Below are 17,981 nucleotides of genomic sequence, written 5' to 3'. Positions count from 1 at the left end.
CTATTGTGAACTGTTTGCTTTCTCCTTGTTTGAGCTCTATTGTGAACTGTTTGCTTTCTCCTTCTTAAAGCTCTATTGTGAACTGTTGGCTTTCTCCTTGTTTCAGCTCTATTGTGAACTGCGTGCTTTCTCCGTGTTTAAGCTCTATTGTGAACTGTTTGCTTTCCCCTTGTTTAAGCTCTATTGTGAACTGTTTGCTTTCTCCGTGTTTAAGCTCTATTGTGAACTGTTTGCTTTCTCTGTGTTTAAGCTCTATTGTGGACTGTTTGCTTTCTCCTTGTTTAAGCTCTGTTGTGAAATGTTTGCTTTCTCCTTGTTTCAGCTCTGTTGTGAACTGTTTGCCTTCTCCTTGTTTAAGCTCTTTTGTGATCTGTTTGCTTTCTCCTTGTTTCAGCTCCATTGTGAACTTTTTGTTTTTTCTGTCTTTAAGCTCTATTGTGAACTGTTTGCTTTCTCCGTGCTTAAGCTCTATTGTGAAGTGTTTGCTTTCCCCTTGTTTCAGCTCTATTGTGAACTGTTTGCTTTCTCCTTGTTTAAGCTCCATTGTGAACTGTTTGCTTTCTCCTGGTTGCAGCTCGATTGTGAACTGTTTGCTTTCTCCTTGTTTAAACTCTATTGTGAACTATTTGCTTTCTCCGTGTTTAAGCTCCATTGTGAACTGTTTGCTTTCGCCTTGAAGCTCTATTGTGAACTGATTACTTTCTCCTTTAAGCTCTATTGTGAACTGTTTACTTGCTCCTTGTTTAACCGCTGTTGTGAACTGTTTGCTTTCTCCTTTCGGCTCTATTGTGAACTGTTTACTTTCTCCATGTTTAAGCTCGGTTGTGAACTGTTTGCTTTCTCCTTGTTTCAGCTCTGTCGTGAACTGTTTGCTTTCTCCGTGTTGAAGCTCTTTTGTGAACTGTTTGCTTTCTCCTTGTTTAAACTCTATTGTGAACTGTTTCCTTTCTCCGTGTTTCAGCTCTATTGTGAACTGTTTGCTTTCTCCTTGTTTAATCTCTATTGTGAATGGTTTGCTTTCTCCTTGTTTAAGCTCGATTGTGAACTGTTTGCTTTCTCCTTGTTTAAGCTCTTTTGTGAACTGTTTGCTTTCTCCTTGATTCAGCTCTATTGTGAACTGTTTGCTTTCTCCATGTTAAAGCTCCATTGTGAACTGTTTGGTTTCTCCACGTTGAAGCTCTCTTGTGAACTGTTTGCTTTTTCCTTGATTAAACTCTGTTGTAAACTGTTTGTTTTCTCCATGTTTCAGCTCTGTTGTGAACTGTTTACTTTCTCCTTGTTTAAGCTCTGTTGTGAACTGTTTGCTTTCTCCTTGTTTAAACTCTATTGTGAACTGTTTGTTTTCTCCGTGTTTTAGCTCTTTTGTGAACTGTTTACTTTCTCATTGTTTAAGCTCTGTTGTGAACTGTTTGCTTTCTCCTTGTTTACACACTATTGTGAACTGTTTGTTTTCTCCGTGTTTAAGCTCCATTGTGAACTGTTTACTTTCTCCTTGTTTAAGCTCCATTGTGAACTTTTTGCTTTCTCTGTCTTTAAGCTCTATTGTGAACTGTTTGCTTTCTCCGTGCTTAAGCTCTATTGTGAAGTGTTTGCTTTCCCCTTGTTTCAGCTCTATTGTGAACTGTTTGCTTTCTCCTTGTTCAAACTCTATTGTGAACTGTTTGCTTTCTCCGTGTTTAAGCTCCATTGTGAACTGTTTGCTTTCCCCTGGTTGCAGCTCTATTGTGAACTGTTTGCTTTCTCCTTGTTTAAACTCTATTGTGAACTATTTGCTTTCTCCGTGTTTAAGCTCTGTTGTGAACTGTTTGCTTTCTCCTTGTTTTTGCACCATTGTGAACTGTTTGCTTTCGCCTTTAAGCTCTATTGTGAACTGTTTACTTTCTCCGTTAAGCTCTTTTGTGAACTGATTACTTTCTCCTTTAAGCTCTATTGTGAACTGTTTACTTGCTCCTTGTTTAACCTCTTTTGTGAACTGTTTGCTTTCTCCTTTAGGCTCTATTGTGTACTATTTACTTTCTCCGTTAAGCTCTTTTGTGAACTGTTTGCTTTCTCCTTGTTTAAGCTCTATTGTGATCTGTTTGCTTTCTCCTTGTTTAACCTCTATTGTGAACTGTTTGCTTTCTCCTTTCGGCTCTTTTGTGAACTGTTTACTTTCTCCTTGTTTAAGCTCGATTGTGAACTGTTTGCTTTCTCCTTGTTTAAGCTCCATTGTGAACTGTTTTCTTTCTCTGTCTTTAAGCTCTATTGTGAACTGTTTGCTTTCTCCGTGCTTAAGCTCTATTGTGAACTGTTTACTTTCTCATTGTTTAAGCTCGACTGTGAACTGTTTGCTTTCTCCTTGTTTAAGCTCCATTGTGAACTTTTTGCTTTCTCTGTCTTTAAGCTCTATTGTGAACTGTTTGCTTTCTCCGTGCTTAAGCTCTTTTGTGAAGTGTTTGCTTTCCCCTTGTTTCAGCTCTATTGTGAACTGTTTGCTTTCTCCGTGTTTAAGCTCCATTGTGAACTGTTTGCTTTCTCCTGGTTGCAGCTCTATTGTGAACTGTTTGCTTTCTCCTTGTTTAAACTCTATTGTGAACTATTTGCTTTCGCCTTTAAGCTCTATTGTGAACTGTTTACTTACTCCGTTAAGCTCTTTTGTGAACTGATTACTTTCTCCTTTAAGCTCTATTGTGAACTGTTTACTTGCTCCTTGTTTAACCGCTGTTGTGAACTGTTTGCTTTCTCCTTGTTTCAGCTCTGTCGTGAACTGTTTGCTTTCTCCGTGTTTAAGCTCTTTTGTGAACTGTTTGCTTTCTCCTTGTTTAAACTCTATTGTGAACTGTTTCCTTTCTCCGTGTTTCAGCTCTTTTGTGAACTGTTTGCTTTCTCCTTGTTTAAGCTCTATTGTGAATGGTTTGCTTTCTCCTTGTTTAAGCTCGATTGTGAACTGTTTGCTTTCTCCTTGTTAAAGCTCTTTTGTGAACTGTTTGCTTTCTCCTTGATTCAGCTCTATTGTGAACTGTTTGGTTTCTCCACGTTGAAGCTCTCTTGTGAACTGTTTGCTTTCTCCTTGATTAAACTCTATTGTAAACTGTTTGTTTTCTCCATGTTTAAGCTCTGTTGTGACTGTTTACTTTCTCCTTGTTTAAGCTCTGTTGTGAACTGTTTGCTTTCTCCTTGTTTAAACTCTATTGTGAACTGTTTACTTTCTCCTTGTTTAAGCTCCATTGTGAACTGTTTGCTTTCTCCTTGTTTAACCTCTTTTGTGAACTGTTTGCTTTCTCCTTTAGGCTCTATTGTGTACTATTTACTTTCTCCGTTAATCTCTTTTGTGAACTGATTACTTTCTCCTTTAAGCTCTTTTGTGAACTGTTTGCTTTCTCCTTGATTCAGCTCTATTGTGAACTGTTTGCTTTCTCCATGTTTAAGCTCTATTGTGAACTGTTTGCTTTCTCCATGTTAAAGCTCCATTGTGAACTGTTTGGTTTCTCCACGTTGAAGCTCTATTGTGAACTGTTTGCTTTCTCCTTGATTAAACTCTATTGTGATCTGTTTGCTTTCTCCTTGTTTAAGCTCCATTGTGAACTGTTTTCTTTCTCTGTCTTTAAGCTCTATTGTGAACTGTTTGCTTTCTCCGTGCTTAAGCTCTATTGTGAACTGTTTGCTTTCCCCTTGTTTCAGCTCTATTGTGAACTGTTTGCTTTCTCCTTGTTCAAACTCTATTGTGAACTGTTTGCTTTCTCCGTGTTTAAACTCTATTGTGAACTGTTTGCTTTCTCCTGGTTGCAGCTCCATTGTGAACTGTTTGCTTTCTCCTTGTTTAAACTCTGTTGTGAACTATTTGCTTTCTCCGTGTTTAAGCTCTATTGTGAACTGTTTGCTTTCTCCTTGTTTTTGCTCCATTGTGAACTGTTTGCTTTCGCCTTTAAGCTCTATTGTGAACTGTTTACTTTCTCCGTTAAGCTCTTTTGTGAACTGTTTACTTTCTCCTTGTTTAAGCTCTATTGTGAACTGTTTGCTTTCTCCTTGTTTAACCTCTATTGTGAACTGTTTGCTTTCTCCTTTCTGCTCTTTTGTGAACTGTTTACTTTCTCCATGTTTAAGCTCCATTGTGAACTGTTTGCTTTCTCCGTGTTTAAGCTCTATTGTGAACTGTGTGCTTTCTCCGTGTTTAAGCTCTTTTGTGAACTGTTTACTTTCTCCTTGTTTCAGCTCGATCGTGAACTGTTTGTTTTCTCCGTGTTTAAGCTCTATTGTGAACTGTTTGCTTTCTCCTTGTTCAAACTCTATTGCGAACTGTTTGCTTTCTCCATGTTTCAGCTCTATTGTGAACTGTTTGCTTTCTCCTTGATTAAACTCTATTGTGAACTGTATGCTTTCTCCGTGTTAAAGCTCTATTGTGAACTGTTTGCTTTCTCCGTGTTTAAGCTCTATTGTGAACGGTTTGCTTTCTCCATGTTTAAGCTCGACTGTGAACTGTTTGCTTTCTCCTTGTTTAAGCTCGATTGTGAACTGTTTGCTTTCTCCTTGTTTAAGCTCTATTGTGAACTGTTTGCTTTCTCCGTGCTTAAGCTCTATTGTGAAGTGCTGCTTTCCCCTTGTTTCAGCTCTATTGTGAACTGTTTGCTTTCTCCTTGTTCAAACTCTATTGTGAACTGTTTGCTTTCTCCATGTTTAAGCTCCATTGTGAACTGTTTGCTTTCTCCTGGTTGCAGCTCAATTGTGAACTGTTTGCTTTCTCCTTGTTTAAACTCTATTGTGAACTATTTGCTTTCTCCGTGTTTAAGCTCTATTGTGAACTGTTTGCTTTCTCCTTGTTTTGCACCATTGTGAACTGTTTGCTTTCGCCTTTAAGCTCTATTGTGAACTGTTTACTTTCTCCGTTTAGCTCTTTTGTGAACTGATTACTTTCTCCTTTAAGCTCTTTTGTGAACTGTTTACTTTCTCCTTGTTTCAGCTCTGTCGTGAACTGTTTGCTTTCTCCTTGTTTGAGCTCTGTCGTGAACTGTTTGCTTTCTCCGTGTTTAAGCTCTTTTGTGAACTGTTTGCTTTCTCCTTGTTTAAACTCTATTGTGAACTGTTTCCTTTCTCCGTGTTTCTGCTCTATTGTGAACTGTTTGCTTTCTCCTTGTTTAAGCTCGATTGTGAACTGTTTGCTTTCTCCTTGTTTAAGCTCTTTTGTGAACTGTTTGCTTTCTCCTTGATTCAGCTCTATTGTGAACTGTTTGCTTTCTCCATGTTTAATCTCTATTGTGAACTGTTTGCTTTCTCCATGTTAAAGCTCCATTGTGAACTGTTTGGTTTCTCCACGTTGAAGCTCTCTTGTGAACTGTTTGCTTTCTCCTTGTTTAAACTCTATTGTGAACTGTATGTTTTCTCCGTGTTTTTGCTCTTTTGTGAACTGTTTACTTTCTCATTGTTTAAGCTCTGTTGTGAACTGTTTGCTTTCTCCTTGTTTACACACTATTGTGAACTGTTTGTTTTCTCCGTGTTTAAGCTCTATTGTGAACTGTTTACTTTCTCCTTGTTTAAGCTCCATTGTGAACTGTTTGCTTTCTCCTTGTTTAACCTCTATTGTGAACTGTTTGCTTTCTCCTTTAGGCTCTATTGTGTACTATTTACTTTCTCCGTTAAGCTCTTTTGTGAACTGTTTACTTTCTCCTTTAAGCTCTATTGTGAACTGTTTACTTTCTCCTTGTTTAAGCTCTATTGTGATCTGTTTGCTTTCTCCTTGTTTAACCTCCATTGTGAACTGTTTGCTTTCTCCTTTCGGCTCTTTTGTGAACTGTTTACTTTCTCCATGTTTAAGCTCCATTGTGAACTGTTTGCTTTCTCCTTGTTTAAGCTCGATTGTGAACTGTTTTCTTTCTCTGTCTTTAAGCTCTATTGTGAACTGTTTGCTTTCTCCGTGCTTAAGCTCTATTGTGAACTGTTTGCTTTCCCCTTGTTTCAGCTCTATTGTGAACTGTTTGCTTTCTCCTTGTTCAAACTCTATTGTGAACTGTTTGCTTTCTCCGTGTTTAAGCTCTATTGTGAACTGTTTGCTTTCTCCTGGTTGCAGCTCTATTGTGAACTGTTTGCTTTCTCCTTGTTTAAACTCTGTTGTGAACTATTTGCTTTCTCCGTGTTTAAGCTCTATTGTGAACTGTTTGCAATCTCCTTGTTTTTGCTCCATTGTGAACTGTTTGCTTTCGCCTTTAAGCACTATTGTGAACTGTTTACTTTCTCCGTTAAGCTCTTTTGTGAACTGTTTACTTTCTCCATGTTTAAGCTCTGTTGTGAACTGTTTGCTTTCTCCTTTAGGCTCTATTGTGAACTGTTTACTTTCTCCATGTTTAAGCTCTGTTGTGAACTGTTTGCTTTCTCCTTGTTTCAGCTCTATGGTGAACTGTTTGCTTTCTCCTTGTTTAACCTCTATTGTGAACTGTTTACTTTCTCCTTGTTTAAGCTCTGTTGTGAACTGTTTGCTTTCTTCTTGTTTAAACTCTATTGTGAACTGTTTGTTTTCTCCGTGTTTTAGCTCTTTTGTGAACTGTTTACTTTCTCATTGTTTAAGCTCTCTTGTGAACTGTTTGTTTTCTCCGTGTTTAAGCTCTGTTGTGAACTGTTTACTTTCTCCTTGTTTAAGCTCCATTGTGAACTTTTTGCTTTCTCCTTGTTTAACCTCGATTGTGAACTGTTTGCTTTCTCCTTCAGTCTCTCTTTTGTCCTGTTTACTTTCTCCATGTTTAAACTCTGTTGTGAACTGTTTGCTTTCTCCTTGTTTCCGCTCTATCGTGATCTGTTTGCTTTCTCCGTTAAGCTCTTTTGTGAACTGATTACTTTCTCCTTTCAGCTCTATTGTGAACTGTTTACTTTCTCCTTGTTTAAGCTCTTTTGTGAACTGTTTGCTTTCTCCTTGTTTAACCTCTATTGTGAACTGTTTGCTTTCTCCTTTCTGCTCTTTTGTGAACTGTTTGGTTTCTCCATGTTTAAGCTCTATTGTGAACTGTTTACTTTCTCCATGTTTCAGCTCTATTGTGAACTGTTTGCTTTCTCATTGTTTCAGCTCTATCGTGAACTGTTTGCTTTCTCCGTGTTTAAGCTCTTTTGTGAACTGTTGGCTTTCTCCTTGTTTAAACTCTATTGTGAACTGTTTCCTTTCTCCGTGTTTCAGTCTATTGTGAACTGTTTGCTTTCTCCTTGTTTAAGCTCTATTGTGAACTGTGTGCTTTCTCCGTGTTTAAGCTCTATTCTGAACGGTTTGCCTTCTCCTTGTTTAAGCTCGATTGTGAACTGTTTGCTTTCTCCTTGATTCAGCTCTATTGTGAACTGTGTGCTTTCTCCGTGTTTAAGCTCTATTCTGAACGGTTTGCTTTCTCCTTGTTTAAGCTCTTTTGTGAACTGTTTGCTTTCTCCTTGATTCAGCTCTATTGTGAACTGTTTGCTTTCTCCTTGATTCAGCTCTATTGTGAACTGTTTGCTTTCTCCGTGTTAAAGCTCCATTGTGAACTGTTTGGTTTCTCCACGTTGAAGCTCTCTTGTGAACTGTTTGCTTTCTCCTTGATTAAACTCTATTGTAAACTGTTTACTTTCTCCGTGTTTAAGCTCCATTGTGAACTGTTTACTTTCTCCTTGTTTAAGCTCTGTTGTGAACTGTTTGCTTTCTCCTTGTTTAAACTCCGTTGTGAACTGTTTGTTTTCTCCGTGTTTTAGCTCTTTTGTGAACTGATTACTTTCTCCTTTAAGCTCTATTGTGAACTGTTTTCTTTCTCCTTGTTTAAGCTCTGTTGTGAACTGTTTGCTTTCTCCTTGTTTAACCGCTGTTGTGAACTGTTTGCTTTCTCCTTTATGCTCTATTGTGAACTGTGTGCTTTCTCCGTGTTTAACCGCTGTTGTGAACTGTTTGCTTTCCCCTTGTTTCAGCTCTATTGTGAACTGTTTGCTTTCTCCTTGTTTCAGCTCTATTGTGAACTGTTTGCTTTCTCCTTGTTTCAGCTCTATTGTGAACTGTTTGCTTTCTCCTTGTTTTAGCTCTATTGTGAACTGTTTGCTTTCTCCGTGTTTAAGCTCTATTGTGAACTGTTTGCTTTCTCCGTGTTTAAGCTCTATTGTGAACTGTTTGCTTTCTCCGTGTTTAAGCTCTATTGTGAACTGTTTGCTTTCTCCTTGTTGCAGCTTTATTGTGAACTGTTTGCTTTCTCCTTGTTTAAACTCTATTGTGAACTGTTTGCTTTCTCCGTGTTTATGCTCTATTGTGAACTGTTTGCTTTCTCCTTGTTTTTGCTCCATTGTGAACTGTTTGCTTTCTCCTTTAAGCTGTATTGTGAACTGTTTACTTTCTCCGTTAAGCTCTTTTGTGAACTGTTTGCTTTCGCCTTTAAGCTCCTTTGTGAACTATTTACTTTCTCCTTTGAGCTCTATTGTAAATGGTTTACTTTCTCCGTTAGGCTCTTTTGTGAACTGATTACTTTCTCCTTTAAGCTCTATTGTGAACTGTTTACTTTCTCCATGTTTAAGCTCTGTTGTGAACTGTTTGCTTTCTCCTTGTTTCAGCTCTGTCGTGAACTGTTTACTTTCTCCGTTAAGCTCTTTTGTGAACTGTTTACTTTCTCCTTGAAGCTCTATTGTGAACTGTTTACTTTCTCCTTGTTTCACCTCTATTGAGAACTGTTTGCTTTCTCCTTTCGGCTCTATTGTGAACTGTTTACTTTCTCCATGTTTAAGCTCTGTTGTGAACTGTTTGCTTTCTCCTTGTTTCAGCTCTATCGTGAACTATTTGCTTTCTCCGTGTTTAAGCTCTATTGTGAACTATTTGCTTTCTCCTTGTTTAAACTCTATTCTGAACTGTGTGCTTTCTCCGTGTTTAAGCTCTATTATGAATGGTTTGCTTTCTCCTTGTTTAAGCTCGATTGTGAACGGTTTGCTTTCTCCTTGTTTAAGCTCGATTGTGAACTGTTTGCTTTCTCCTTGTTTAAGCTCGATTGTGAACTGTTTGCTTTCTCCTTGTTTAAGCTCGATTGTGAACTGTTTGCTTTCTCCATGTTTAAGCTCTATTGTGAAATGTTTGCTTTCTCCTTTAAGCTCTATTGTAAACGGTTTACTTTCTCCGTTAAGCTCTTTTGTGAACTGATTAATTTCTCCTTTAAGCTCCAGTGTGAACTGTTTACTTTCTCCTTGTTTAAGCACTGTTGTGAACTGTTTGCTTTCTCCTTGTTTAACCTCTATTGTGAACTGTTTGCTTTCTCCTTTAGGCTCTATTGTGAACTGTTTACTTTCTCCATGTTTAAACTCTGTTGTGAACTGTCTGCTTTCTCCTTGTTTCAGCTCTATCGTGAACTGTTTGCTTTCTCCTTGTTTAAGCTCCATTGTGAACTGTTTGCTTTCTCCTTATTTAACCTCTTTTGTGAACTGTTTGCTTTCTCCTTTAGGCTCAATTGTGTACTATTTACTTTCTCCGTTAAGCTCTTTTGTGAACTGATTACTTTCTTCTTTAAGCTCTATTGTGAACTGTTTACTTTCTCCTTGTTTAAGCTCTATTGTGATCTGTTTGCTTTCTCCTTGTTTAACCTCTATTGTGAACTGTTTGCTTTCTCCTTTCGGCTCTTTTGTGAACTGTTTACTTTCTCCTTGTTTAAGCTCGATTGTGAACTGTTTGCTTTCTCCTTGTTTAAGCTCCATTGTGAACTGTTTTCTTTCTCTGTCTTTAAGCTCTATTGTGAACTGTTTGCTTTCCCCTTGTTTCAGCTCTATTGTGAACTGTTTGCTTTCTCCTTGTTCAAACTCTATTGTGAACTGTTTGCTTTCTCCGTGTTTAATCTCTATTGTGAACTGTTTGCTTTCTCCTGGTTGCAGCTCCATTGTGAACTGTTTGCTTTCTCCTTGTTTAAACTCTGTTGTGAACTATTTGCTTTCTCCGTGTTTAAGCTCTATTGTGAACTGTATGCTTTCTCCGTGTTAAAGCTCTATTGTGAACTGTTTACTTTCTCATTGTTTAAGCTCCATTGTGAACTGTTTGCTTTCTCCGTGCTTCAGCACTGTTGTGAACTGTTTGCTTTCTCCTTGTTTAAGCTCTATTCTGAACTGTGTGCTTTCGCCGTGTTTAAGCTCCATTGTGAATGGTTTGCTTTCTCCATGTTTAAGCTCGACTGTGAACTGTTTGCTTTCTCCTTGTTTAAGCTCCATTGTGAACTTTTTGCTTTCTCTGTCTTTAAGCTCTATTGTGAACTGTTTGCTTTCTCCGTGCTTAAGCTCTATTGTGAAGTGTTTGCTTTCCCCTTGTTTCAGCTCTATTGTGAACTGTTTGCTTTCTCCTTGTTCAAACTCTATTGTGAACTGTTTGCTTTCTCCGTGTTTAAGCTCCATTGTGAACTGTTTGCTTTCTCCTGGTTGCAGCTCTATTGTGAACTGTTTGCTTTCTCCTTGTTTAAACTCTATTGTGAACTATTTGCTTTCTCCGTGTTTAAGCTCTGTTGTGAACTGTTTGCTTTCTCCTTGTTTTTGCACCATTGTGAACTGTTTGCTTTCGCCTTTAAGCTCTATTGTGAACTGTTTACTTTCTCCGTTAAGCTCTTTTGTGAACTGATTACTTTCTCCTTTAAGCTCTATTGTGAACTGTTTACTTGCTCCTTGTTTAACCTCTTTTGTGAACTGTTTGCTTTCTCCTTTAGGTTCTATTGTGTACTATTTACTTTCTCCGTTAAGCTCTTTTGTGAACTGTTTGCTTTCTCCTTTAAGCTCTATTGTGAACTGTTTACTTTCTCCTTGTTTAAGCTCTATTGTGATCTGTTTGCTTTCTCCTTGTTTAACCTCTATTGTGAACTGTTTGCTTTCTCCTTTCGGCTCTTTTGTGAACTGTTTACTTTCTCCTTGTTTCAGTTCGATTGTGAACTGTTTGCTTTCTCCTTGTTTAAGCTCCATTGTGAACTGTTTTCTTTCTCTGTCTTTAAGCTCTATTGTGAACTGTTTGCTTTCTCCGTGCTTAAGCTCTATTGTGAACTGTTTACTTTCTCATTGTTTAAGCTCGACTGTGAACTGTTTGCTTTCTCCTTGTTTAAGCTCCATTGTGAACTTTTTGCTTTCTCTGTCTTTAAGCCCTATTGTGAACTGTTTGCTTTCTCCGTGCTTAAGCTCTTTTGTGAAGTGTTTGCTTTCTCCTTGTTCAAACTCTATTGTGAACTGTTTGCTTTCTCCGTGTTTAAGCTCCATTGTGAACTGTTTGCTTTCTCCTGGTTGCAGCTCTATTGTGAACTGTTTGCTTTCTCCTTGTTTAAACTCTATTGTGAACTATTTGCTTTCTCCATGTTTAAGCTCTATTGTGAACTGTTTGCTTTCTCCTTGTTTTTGCACCATTGTGAACTGTTTGCTTTCGCCTTTAAGCTCTATTGTGAACTGTTTACTTTCTCCGTTAAGCTCTTTTGTGAACTGATTACTTTCTCCTTTAAGCTCTATTGTGAACTGTTTACTTGCTCCTTGTTTAACCGCTGTTGTGAACTGTTTGCTTTCTCCTTTCGGCTCTATTGTGAACTGTTTACTTTCTCCATGTTTAAGCTCGGTTGTGAACTGTTTGCTTTCTCCTTGTTTCAGCTCCATTGTGAACTGTTTGCTTTCTCCGTGTTTAAGCTCTATTGTGAACTGTTTCCTTTCTCCGTGTTTCAGCTCTTTTGTGAACTGTTTGCTTTCTCCCTGTTTAAGCTCTATTGTGAATGGTTTGCTTTCTCCTTGTTTAAGCTCGATTGTGAACTGTTTGCTTTCTCCTTGTTAAAGCTCTTTTGTGAACTGTTTGCTTTCTCCTTGATTCAGCTCTATTGTGAACTGTTTGGTTTCTCCACGTTGAAGCTCTCTTGTGAACTGTTTGCTTTCTCCTTGATTAAACTCTATTGTAAACTGTTTGTTTTCTCCATGTTTAAGCTCTGTTGTGAACTGTTTACTTTCTCCTTGTTTCAGCTCTGTTGTGAACTGTTTGCTTTCTCCTTGTTTAAACTCTATTGTGAACTGTTTGTTTTCTCCGTGTTTAAGCTCTATTGTGAACTGTTTGCTTTCTCCTTGTTTAACCTCTTTTGTGAACTGTTTGCTTTCTCCTTTAGGCTCTATTGTGTACTATTTACTTTCTCCGTTAATCTCTTTTGTGAACTGATTACTTTCTCCTTTAAGCTCTTTTGTGAACTGTTTGCTTTCTCCTTGATTCAGCTCTATTGTGAACTGTTTGCTTTCTCCATGTTTAAGCTCTATTGTGAACTGTTTGCTTTCTCCATGTTAAAGCTCCATTGTGAACTGTTTGGTTTCTCCACGTTGAAGCTCTCTTGTGAACTGTTTGCTTTCTCCTTGATTAAACTCTATTGTGATCTGTTTGCTTTCTCCTTGTTTAAGCTCCATTGTGAACTGTTTTCTTTCTCTGTCTTTAAGCTCTATTGTGAACTGTTTGCTTTCTCCGTGCTTAAGCTCTATTGTGAACTGTTTGCTTTCCCCTTGTTTCAGCTCTATTGTGAACTGTTTGCTTTCTCCTTGTTCAAACTCTATTGTGAACTGTTTGCTTTCTCCGTGTTTAAACTCTATTGTGAACTGTTTGCTTTCTCCTGGTTGCAGCTCCATTGTGAACTGTTTGCTTTCTCCTTGTTTAAACTCGGTTGTGAACTATTTGCTTTCTCCGTGTTTAAGCTCTATTGTGAACTGTTTGCTTTCTCCTTGTTTTTGCTCCATTGTGAACTGTTTGCTTTCGCCTTTAAGCTCTATTGTGAACTGTTTACTTTCTCCGTTAAGCTCTTTTGTGAACTGTTTACTTTCTCCTTGTTTAAGCTCTATTGTGAACTGTTTGCTTTCTCCTTGTTTAACCTCTATTGTGAACTGTTTGCTTTCTCCTTTCTGCTCTTTTGTGAACTGTTTACTTTCTCCATGTTTAAGCTCCATTGTGAACTGTTTGCTTTCTCATTGTTTCAGCTCTATCGTGAACTGTTTGCTTTCTCCGTGTTTAAGCTCTTTTGTGAACTGTGTGCTTTCTCCGTGTTTAAGCTCTTTTGTGAACTGTTTACTTTCTCCTTGTTTCAGCTCGATCGTGAACTGTTTGTTTTCTCCGTGTTTAAGCTCTATTGTGAACTGTTTGCTTTCTCCTTGTTCAAACTCTATTGTGAACTGTTTGCTTTCTCCATGTTTAAGCTCTATTGTGAACTGTTTGCTTTCTCCTTGATTAAACTCTATTGTGAACTGTATGCTTTCTCCGTGTTAAAGCTCTATTGTGAACTGTTTACTTTCTCATTGTTTAAGCTCCATTGTGAACTGTTTGCTTTCTCCGTGTTTCAGCACTGTTGTGAACTGTTTGCTTTCTCCTTGTTTAAGCTCTATTGTGAACTGTGTGCTTTCTCCGTGTTTAAGCTCTATTGTGAACGGTTTGCTTTCTCCATGTTTAAGCTCGACTGTGAACTGTTTGCTTTCTCCTTGTTTAAGCTCGATTGTGAACTGTTTTCTTTCTCCTTGTTTAAGCTCTATTGTGAACTGTTTGCTTTCTCCGTGCTTAAGCTCTATTGTGAAGTGCTGCTTTCCCCTTGTTTCAGCTCTATTGTGAACTGTTTGCTTTCTCCTTGTTCAAGCTCTATTGTGAACTGTTTGCTTTCTCCGTGTTTAAGCTCCATTGTGAACTGTTTGCTTTCTCCTTGTTTCAGCTCAATTGTGAACTGTTTGCTTTCTCCTTCTTTAAACTCTATTGTGAACTATTTGCTTTCTCCGTGTTTAAGCTCTATTGTGAACTGTTTGCTTTCTCCTTGTTTTTGCACCAATGTGAACTGTTTGCTTTCGCCTTTAAGCTCTATTGTGAACTGTTTACTTTCTCCGTTTAGCTCTTTTGTGAACTGATTACTTTCTCCTTTAAGCTCTTTTGTGAACTGTTTACTTTCTCCTTGTTTCAGCTCTGTCGTGAACTGTTTGCTTTCTCCTTGTTTGAGCTCTGTCGTGAACTGTTTGCTTTCTCCGTGTTTAAGCTCTTTTGTGAACTGTTTGCTTTCTCCTTGTTTAAACTCTATTGTGAACTGTTTCCTTTCTCCGTGTTTCTGCTCTATTGTGAACTGTTTGCTTTCTCCTTGTTTAAGCTCGATTGTGAACTGTTTGCTTTCTCCTTGTTTAAGCTCTTTTGTGAACTGTTTGCTTTCTCCTTGATTCAGCTCTATTGTGAACTGTTTGCTTTCTCCATGTTTAATCTCTATTGTGAACTGTTTGCTTTCTCCATGTTAAAGCTCCATTGTGAACTGTTTGGTTTCTCCACGTTGAAGCTCTCTTGTGAACTGTTTGCTTTCTCCTTGTTTAAACTCTATTGTGAACTGTATGTTTTCTCCGTGTTTTTGCTCTTTTGTGAACTGTTTACTTTCTCATTGTTTAAGCTCTGTTGTGAACTGTTTGCTTTCTCCTTGTTTACACACTATTGTGAACTGTTTGTTTTCTCCGTGTTTAAGCTCTATTGTGAACTGTTTGCTTTCTCCTTGTTTAACCTCTATTGTGAACTGTTTGCTTTCTCCTTTAGGCTCTATTGTGTACTATTTACTTTCTCCGTTAAGCTCTTTTGTGAACTGATTACTTTCTCCTTTAAGCTCTATTGTGAACTGTTTACTTTCTCCTTGTTTAAGCTCTATTGTGATCTGTTTGCTTTCTCCTTGTTTAACCTCCATTGTGAACTGTTTGCTTTCTCCTTTCGGCTCTTTTGTGAACTGTTTACTTTCTCCATGTTTAAGCTCCATTGTGAACTGTTTGCTTTCTCCTTGTTTAAGCTCGATTGTGAACTGTTTGCTTTCTCCTTGTTTAAGCTCCATTGTGAACTGTTTTCTTTCTCTGTCTTTAAGCTCTATTGTGAACTGTTTGCTTTCTCCGTGCTTAAGCTCTATTGTGAACTGTTTGCTTTCCCCTTGTTTCAGCTCTATTGTGAACTGTTTGCTTTCTCCGTGTTTAAGCTCTATTGTGAACTGTTTACTTTCTCCATGTTTAAGCTCTGTTGTGAACTGTTTGCTTTCTCCTTGTTTCAGCTCTATGGTGAACTGTTTGCTTTCTCCTTGTTTAACCTCGATTGTGAACTGTTTACTTTCTCCTTGTTTAAGCTCTGTTGTGAACTGTTTGCTTTCTCCTTGTTTAAGCTCTATGGTGAACTGTTTGCTTTCTCCTTGTTTAACCTCGATTGTGAACTGTTTACTTTCTCCATGTTTAAGCTCTGTTGTGAACTGTTTGCTTTCTCCTTGTTTCCGCTCTATCGTGATCTGTTTGCTTTCTCCGTTAAGCTCTTTTGTGAACTGATTACTTTCTCCTTTCAGCTCTATTGTGAACTGTTTACTTTCTCCTTGTTTAAGCTCTTTTGTGAACTGTTTGCTTTCTCCTTGTTTAACCTCTATTGTGAACTGTTTGCTTTCTCCTTTCTGCTCTTTTGTGAACTGTTTGGTTTCTCCATGTTTAAGCTCTATTGTGAACTGTTTGCTTTCTCATTGTTTCAGCTCTATCGTGAACTGTTTACTTTCTCCATGTTTAAGCTCTATTGTGAACTGTTTGCTTTCTCCTTGTTTCAGCTCTATCGTGAACTGTTTGCTTTCTCCTTTCGGCTCTTTTGTGAACTGTTTGCTTTCTCATTGTTTCAGCTCCATCGTGAACTGTTTGCTTTCTCCGTGTTTAAGCTCCTTTGTGAACTGTTGGCTTTCTCCTTGTTTAAACTCTATTGTGAACTGTTTCCTTTCTCCGTGTTTCAGTCTATTGTGAACTGTTTGCTTTCTCCTTGTTTAAGCTCTATTGTGAACTGTGTGCTTTCTCCGTGTTTAAGCTCTATTCTGAACGGTTTGCTTTCTCCTTGTTTAAGCTCTTTTGTGAACTGTTTGCTTTCTCCTTGATTCAGCTCTATTGTGAACTGTTTGCTTTCTCCTTGATTCAGCTCTATTGTGAACTGTTTGCCTTCTCCGTGTTAAAGCTCCATTGTGAACTGTTTGGTTTCTCCACGTTGAAGCTCTCTTGTGAACTGTTTGCTTTCTCCTTGATTAAACTCTATTGTAAACTGTTTACTTTCTCCGTGTTTAAGCTCCATTGTGAACTGTTTGCTTTCTCCTTGTTTAAACTCTATTGTGAACTGTTTGTTTTCTCCGTGTTTTAGCTCTTTTGTGAACTGTTTACTTTCTCATTGTTTAAGCTCTGTTGTGAACTGTTTACTTTCTCCGTTAAGCTCTTTTGTGAACTGATTACTTTCTCCTTTAAGCTCTATTGTGAACTGTTTTCTTTCTCCTTGTTTAAGCTCTGTTGTGAACTGTTTGCTTTCTCCTTGTTTTTGCTCCATTGTGAACTGTTTGCTTTCTCCTTTAAGCTGTATTGTGAACTGTTTACTTTCTCCGTTAAGCTCTTTTGTGAACTGTTTGCTTTCGCCTTTAAGCTCCTTTGTGAACTATTTACTTTCTCCTTTGAGCTCTATTGTAAATGGTTTACTTTCTCCGTTAGGCTCTTTTGTGAACTGATTACTTTCTCCTTTAAGCTCTATTGTGAACTGTTTACTTTCTCCATGTTTAAGCTCTGTTGTGAACTGTTTGCTTTCTCCTTGTTTCAGCTCTGTCGTGAACTGTTTACTTTCTCCGTGTTTAAGCTCTATTGTGAACGATTTGCTTTCTCCTTGTTTAAACTCTATTCTGAACTGTGTGCTTTCACCGTGTTTAAGCTCTATTATGAATGGTTTGCTTTCTCCTTGTTTAAGCTCGATTGTGAACTGTTTGCTTTCTCCTTGTTTAAGCTCGATTGTGAACTGTTTGCTTTCTCCATGTTTAAGCTCTATTGTGAACTGTTTGCTTTCTCCTTGATTAAACTCTATTGTAAACTGTTTGTTTTCACCGTCTTTAAGCACTATTGTGAACTGTTTACTTTCTCATTGTTTAGGCTCTATTGTGAACGGTTTGCTTTCTCCTTGTTTAAACACTATTGTGAAATGTTTGCTTTCTCCTTTAAGCTCTATTGTAAACGGTTTACTTTCTCCGTTAAGCTCTTTTGTGAACTGATTAATTTCTCCTTTAAGCTCCAGTGTGAACTGTTTACTTTCTCCTTGTTTAACCTCTATTGTGAACTGTTTGCTTTCTCCTTTAGGCTCTATTGTGAACTGTTTACTTTCTCCATGTTTAAACTCTGTTGTGAACTGTCTGCTTTCTCCTTGTTTCAGCTCTATCGTGAACTGTTTGCTTTCTCCTTTAAGCTCTGTCGTGAACTGTTTACTTTCTCCGTTAAGCTCTTTTGTGAACTGATTACTGTCTCCTTTAAGCTCTATTGTTAAATGTTTACTTTCTCCTTGTTTAAGCTCTGTTGTGAACTGTTTGCTTTCTCCATGTTTAACCTCTATTCTGAACTGTTTGCTTTCTCCATGTTTAACCTCTATTGTAAACTGTTTGCTTTCTCCTTTCGGCTCTTTTGTGAACTGTTTGCTTTCTCCATGTTTAACCTCTATTGTGAACTGTTTGCTTTCTCCTTTCTGCTCTATTGTGAACTGTTTGCTTTCTCCTTGTTTAAGCTCTATTGTGAACTGTGTGCTTTCTCCGTGTTTAAGCTCTATTCTGAACGGTTTGCTTTCTCCTTGATTCAGCTCGATTGTGAACTGTGTGCTTTCTCCGTGTTTAAGCTCTATTCTGAACGGTTTGCTTTCTCCTTGTTTAAGCTCTTTTGTGAACTGTTTGCTTTCTCCTTGATTCAGCTCTATTGTGAACTGTTTGCTTTCTCTGTGTTAAAGCTCCATTGTGAACTGTTTGGTTTCTCCATGTTGAAGCTCTCTTGTGAACTGTTTGCTTTCTCCTTGATTAAACTCTATTGTAAACTGTTTACTTTCTCCGTGTTTAAGCTCCATTGTGAACTGTTTACTTTCTCCTTGTTTAAGCTCTGTTGTGAACTAATTACTTTCTCCTTGTTTAAGCTCTGTTGTGAACTGTTTACTTTCTCCTTGTTTAAACTCTATTGTGAACTGTTTGTTTTCTCCGTGTTTTAGCTCTTTTGTGAACTGTTTACTTTCTCATTGTTTAAGCTCTGTTGTGAACTGTTTGCTTTCT

General features: G+C 37.9%; 1 protein-coding gene across 1 annotated transcript in view; it reads right to left on the bottom strand.

Annotated features, from left to right (window-relative positions):
- The window catches only part of wnt1 (wingless-type MMTV integration site family, member 1), a 127,664-nt gene that overhangs the window by 66,220 nt on the left and 43,463 nt on the right, over positions 1 to 17,981 (bottom strand). The gene's annotated exons all lie outside the window — the stretch shown is intronic.

Source organism: Heterodontus francisci, chromosome X (genome assembly GCF_036365525.1).
Source record: "Heterodontus francisci isolate sHetFra1 chromosome X, sHetFra1.hap1, whole genome shotgun sequence".
NCBI lineage: Eukaryota > Metazoa > Chordata > Chondrichthyes > Heterodontiformes > Heterodontidae > Heterodontus > Heterodontus francisci.
The sequence above is the reverse complement of the archived record's forward strand: the minus strand, read 5'-3'. Positions and strand labels throughout refer to the sequence as shown.